The sequence below is a fragment of the Rhineura floridana genome, chromosome 7, assembly GCF_030035675.1.
Source record: "Rhineura floridana isolate rRhiFlo1 chromosome 7, rRhiFlo1.hap2, whole genome shotgun sequence".
In the NCBI taxonomy this organism is placed as follows: Eukaryota; Metazoa; Chordata; class Lepidosauria; order Squamata; family Rhineuridae; genus Rhineura; species Rhineura floridana.
Genome location: NC_084486.1, coordinates 86,183,430 through 86,189,429, shown reverse-complemented (window position 1 = coordinate 86,189,429; position 6,000 = coordinate 86,183,430). Strand labels below are relative to the sequence as shown.

Genomic DNA, 6,000 nt, shown 5'->3' with positions numbered 1-6,000 from the left:
TTTCATTGCAGGACTGCAGGGGAGACTTGTTATCATTGATCTCTGAATGTGATCTCAGATCATATGCTGGCACAGCTGCAGACAAGGAAAATCTGGAAACAGGTTAGTAGATCTCCACAAAACTCTCTAATGTCTTGAAGGAAAGAGGATGATGAGTCCCATCCATGACATCCTTTAAAAAAATGTGTATTAACCAGTTTCCTGAGAATAGCTATCACTCAGTGCTTCTGATTTCGGGCCCTCAGAGGAAGACAGTGAAGGAGGAAGAATGAATTTGGGACAGAAGAGCCCTCCAAGTGTCTGGGGGACAGAGTCAGCCTCTTTAGGTGTGAATCAGAGGCTTTGTCCCAAAATCTTTCCCCAGGTCCCTTTTGTACTGTTGCTCCAGGCCAAATGAAAGGAGAAGAATATCAATACTATTCTTTCCCTTTGCCAGATCACTGAGATGGCTTCCCAAGAGAAGGAGAAAAAAGTTCCCAAAGTTGTGAATGGGAGAGCATCATGGAGGGTTGGATCCTGACCCAGAGAGTTCCAGGGAGCTGTTCTCCAGGGCACTGTAACCATTGAACTTGATCATCTTGACAGAAACTGGCAAGCTAGAGAGGAAGGAGTGGTGAGATGCAAATATGTGACTGATTTCCATTAATGTCTTGTTCTTGGTCTCCAGGATGATGAAATAGGCATACAATGCAACCAAAAGGCAGATGCCACAGAAGACCAGGTAGCAGAAGGCACCAGCTGACATCTGAGAATGGAAACAGAGAAGGGTCTGGGTAACCAGAGAGACACACACACAGCATTTCCCTAGTCCTCATACATTCAGTCGGTCCGATGCACTAAGAAGCAGCCTCTAGCATTTTGAGTGTTTAGGGTACCATCTCTGTGTTGGAATAGGCAAATGTTGCATGGTCACTTTAAGGGATATTTGGGGAATATCCCATGTACCTGTTTTACCATGATATAACTTCCTAATGGGTGGGGTTACTTACCTGACTTCCTCCTCCTTTGTCCTGGGGGATTTTTGAATATTCTCCTTTGCTGATCTTCCTACCGTTGAGAGAGGCCGCATGGCACAGGTGCTCTCTAAGAGCATCAATACAAACACCAAGATGGACTGAGACTTCTATATTTTTCTTTCTTCTAAGCTAGAGCCTATCTTCTTCTGAACATGTGAAGAGGTTGTGAGTAAACATTCTTTTCTTTTACCTAAAGGATTGTGTCTGTTGTTATTTATATAGAGAAAGGTGGGGCTGGTTACATTCTCACTCTGCTGCTTGTGTTTTTCTATCTCTGCTAAGAAATAGGACCAACCAAATTAGTTCCTATTTCTGTGTGTATTTTTATAATACTGAACACTCTGTAGCACATCCCAATATCTGAGGCCCAAGCACCATGGCTCACTATCACAGGCCCTCTGCTTACCTACCAAGGTCTCTTATAAGCATAGGAAGTTGCCTTACACCAGGTCAGACAACTGGTCTGTCTAGCTCAGTATTGTCTACACCAGGCGTGGAAAACCCTTTTCAGCTCAAGGGCCACATTCCCTTCTGGGCAACCCTCTGGGGGCCACATGTTACTGGTGGGCAGAAAGGCAAACATAAATTTTACCTTTGTACTGTAGGCTACTTTCAACACACCCTTCTCTGTCCTCCATCCATGCAAGCAAAAGGCCTTACCAGTGTTCAAGGACATTTTCCAGCCAAGCAATGGCACCCCAGGAGGGTGTGAAGCAGGGCTGGTGTCAGTTGTGGCCTAGGAAGACAGGGTGTGGCTTGGGTGTGTGTATGTGGTACAAGGACAGTTCTGAGGGCCATATAGAGATGCTTGGAGGCCACATTTGGCCCCGGGGCCAGAGATTCCTCACCCTGGGTCTAAAGTGACTGGCTGCGGCTCTCCAGGGTTTCAGACTTGGATCTCTCCCACCCTACCTGGAGACAGAATCGGAGACCCTGGACTTGATTCTAACCAATAGAGATGATTTGGTGGATGAAGTGGCAGTTACAGGAACTCTGGGGGAAAGTAACCACACCAGACTTGAATTCTTGATTTTAACAGAACCAAAAGCTGAGAGTAGCCATATGCGCACCCTGGACTTCAGGAAAGCTGATTTTAATAAACTCAGAATAATTATAAGTATGGTTCCATGGCAAGCCACCCTAATGAGAAAAGGAGTCGAAGATGGGTGGGAGTTTCTAAAAAAAGAAATTCTAAAAGCGCAATGGCAAGCAATTCCAACAAGGAAAAAAGGGGGGAAACAACAGAAGAAGCCAATGTGGCTTCACAAAAAGCTTAGAGAGGACCTGAAAACAAAAAAGGACACATACAGGAAGTGGAAAGAAGGCCAGGCCACAAAGGAATAGTACAAGCAGGTATCACGGAATTGCAGGGATGGTGTCAGGAAGGCTAAAACTGAGAATGAGCTGAGACTAGCGAGGGATGTTAAAAGCAACAAAAAAGCTTTCTTCAGGTATGTCCATAGTAAAAGACGGAGAAAAGAAATGGTGGCACAGCTATTCAGTGAGGATGGCAAAATGATAACAGATGACAAAGAAAAGGCAGAAGTGCTCAATTCCTACTTTGGCTCAGTCTTCTCCCAAAAAAGGGCCTATGACCCTCCCGGGAAACATGAAGTAGAAGGGTCAGGATTGGACCTTGAGATGGATAGACAAATGGTCAAGGAATACCTAATCACTTTGAGTGAGTTCAAATCTCCAGGACCCGATAAACTGCATCCTAGAGTATTGAAGGAACTGGCTGAAAAACTCTCAGAACCGCTCTCTATTAACTTTGCGAAATCATGGAGGACCGGTGAAGTGCGGGATGACTGGAGGAGAGCTAATGTTGTCCCTATCTTCAAAAAGGGCAAGAAGGAGGAACCGGGAAACTACAGACCAGTCAGCCTAACATCAATCCCTGGAAAAATTCTGGAGCAGATTATAAAGCAGTCAGTCTGTAAGCACCTTGAAAGCAATGCAGTGATTACTAGGAGCCAACTAATCTCATCTCATTTTTTGATCGGGTAACCTCCCTTGTAGACTGTGGGAATGCTGTGGACATAATATATCTCGACTTCAGCAAAGCTTTTGACAAAGTGCCCCATGATACTCTGATTAGCAAACTAGCTAAATGTGGGCTGGATGGAACAACTATTAGATGGATCCGCAGCTGGCTCCAGAATCTTACTCAAAGAGTGCTTATCAATGGTTCCTTCTCAAACTGGGTGGAAGTAACGAGTGGGGTACCACAGGTCTCAGTCCTGGGCCCAGTGCTCTTTAACATTTTTATTAATGACTTGGATGAGGAGGTACAAAGCATGCTTATCAAATTTGCAGATGATACAAAATTGGGGGGCATAGCTAATACCGTGGAAGACAGAAACAAAATTCAAAGGGACCTTGACAGGCTGGAGCATTGGGCTGAAAACAACAGAATGAAATGCAACAGGGATAAATGCAAAGTTCTACACTTAGGAAAAAGAAACCAAATGCACAGTTATAAGATGGGGGATACTTGGCTCAGCAACACAACATGTGAGAAGGATCTTGGAACTGTCGTTGATCACAAGCTGAATATGAGCCAACAGTTTGATGTGGCTGCAAAAAAGGCAAATGCTATATTAGGTTACATTAACAAAAGTACAGTTTCCAAATCGCATGAAGTACTAGTTCCCCTCTATTCAGCACTGGTTAGGCCTCATCTTGAGTACTGTGTCCAGTTCTGGTCTCCGCACTTCAAGAAGGATGCAGACAAACTGGAACGGGTTCACAGGAGGGCAACAAAGATGATCAGGGGACTGGAAACAAAGCCCTATGAGGAGAGACTGAAAGAACTGGACATGTTTAGCCTGGTGAAGAGAAGACTGAGGGGAGATATGATAGCACTCTTCAAGTACATGAAAGGTTGTCACATAGAGGAGGGCCGAGATCTCTTCTCGATCGTCCCAGAGTGCAGGACATGGAACAATGGGCTCAAGTTGAAGGAAGCCATATTTCAACTGGACATCAGGAAAAATGTCCTAACTGTTAGAGCCATATGACAATGGAACCAATTACCTAAAGAGGTAGCGGGCTCTCCGACACTGGAGGCCTTCAAGAGGCAGCTGGACAGCCATCGGGTCGGGAATGCTTTGATTTGGATTCCTGCATTGAGCAGGGGGTTGGACTCAATGGCCTTGTATGCCCCTTCCAACTCTACTATTCTATGATTCTATGACCTTCTGTATGCACAGTAGATGCTCTGCCACAGACACAGACACCGCATATATCAGTGCTACCCTGAGGCGTGCCTGCACACTTTTCTTCTGACCCTGCAACTGGAAACCTGCCATTTTTCCTCCCTCAACCATGGCCTTCCAAGGCTGCTTATCTAAGAGAAGGCCCAGGACTTTTAGAATGCAATTATTTCATTTCTTGAAGCACTGCATGGCAGTTACAAAACATGCTGCTCCCTGGAATTGGTTTGCCATTTGGTACATCCTTATGATCTGATTTGGGAATGATCTGTCAAGACCAGCTGGCTTTTTTTGTTTTGCTAAGTTCCCTCTCCCTGTAATTTGAAGATCACAACTGGTCTTGTGTTCCTTTAGAACAGGGAAGGCCTAAATGGTACCCTTCAGCTGTTGTTGGAGTATAACTCCCATCTCCCCTGAGCACTGGCCATGCTGGCTGGGACTGGTGGGAGTTGTAGTCCAACAACATCTGCAGGGCACCACATTGGCTACCACCGCTTTTGAGGCTCAATGCAAGACACAATACAGGTCCAGAAAGACACACTGCCCAATTTATTGTCACACCTCCCTCATTGTTTGTTATGGTACTGAGATGGCTGTTACTGTGTGGGCATCCCCAGCTTTGTCCACTGTAGCCCTCTCCAATCTGTGCCCTCCAGATGTTTTGGTCTACAATTCCCATGGCCAGCATGGGTTATGCTGGCTGGGACTGATGGGAGTTGTAGTCCAAAACATCTGGAGGGCACAAGGTTGGGGAAAGCTGGTTTACTGTAACATGTAGTTTCTTCCACTCAGAAGCCTCCTCCCATGCCCCCAGTGAAAGTATTAAGCTATATAGTACCTATGGAGCTCTTTTCCCACTTCCAATGGTAATTTCTAAGACTAGGTCCTGCAGAAGTACAGCATCTGATTCTCCTCCAGCAACCCTTGCAAGAAAGAACCTAACAGAAGAACCAAGAGGAGGTCAACCCCTGGCCTGGAAATACTCCAGCTGTGCAAGCCAGGCCCTGTTGAGGGATCTTGGACCCTACCATCCACTCCAAGGACCCAAAATTACCTGCAAGAAGGGAAACACAAAGCCAACAGTGAAGTTCAAGAGCCAGTTGAGGGACCCACCCACAATGTAGGCAGACGAGACGGCTGATGTGATTGCTTGAAGAGTTCAGCTGTCATCAAAAATGGGACCCCAGCTGTAGGAGAAAAAAAGGACTCTGAATCACAAAGGCCAGGCTGGGCTTTTAGTTTGAGTCCCTGTTAGAGGGGCCAGACAGTCAGTATACAGACAAAGCTGGATCCTGCAAGTAACTCTTTAGGATTCAACTTCTGTTGGGAGAAGCAATTTCAAAATATCAGGTTCCCAAGAGATTATTCACTAATAGGCAAAAACCCTTGCTGTTTAAGAACATACCTATAGCCCACAGATATTTCTATCAAATTTTAAAAAGCAGGGAAATCGGGCAGCTATAGTGAATGCACTGGGGGAGCAGGAGACCTGATCTCCTCTCTGATATATTGTACTGCCCTACAAATTTGTCAAAATGCAAACACAATTTGTGTTGGTCTTTCACAGTCCAATCCACTTCCTGTGTAGCTTGGAAGAATTTGGTAACATGCCCTTTGCCCTCCCTCCCCTCCCTCCTCCTCCTCCCCTCCCCATCCCCTGTGGTCAGTTTCACCTATCCTAAGCATGATTGCAGGGGAGTAAATTCCAGTGAACTCAATAAGCATGCAAATGATCAATCCATTCTCAGCAAGCTTGCACAGGATTCCAT

General features: G+C 45.6%; 1 pseudogene; it reads right to left on the bottom strand.

Moving 5' to 3' along the window:
• Positions 1-414: 414 nt before the first annotated feature.
• Positions 415-6,000, bottom strand: part of LOC133389677 (solute carrier family 2, facilitated glucose transporter member 9-like) — a 43,888-nt pseudogene continuing 38,302 nt past the window's right edge.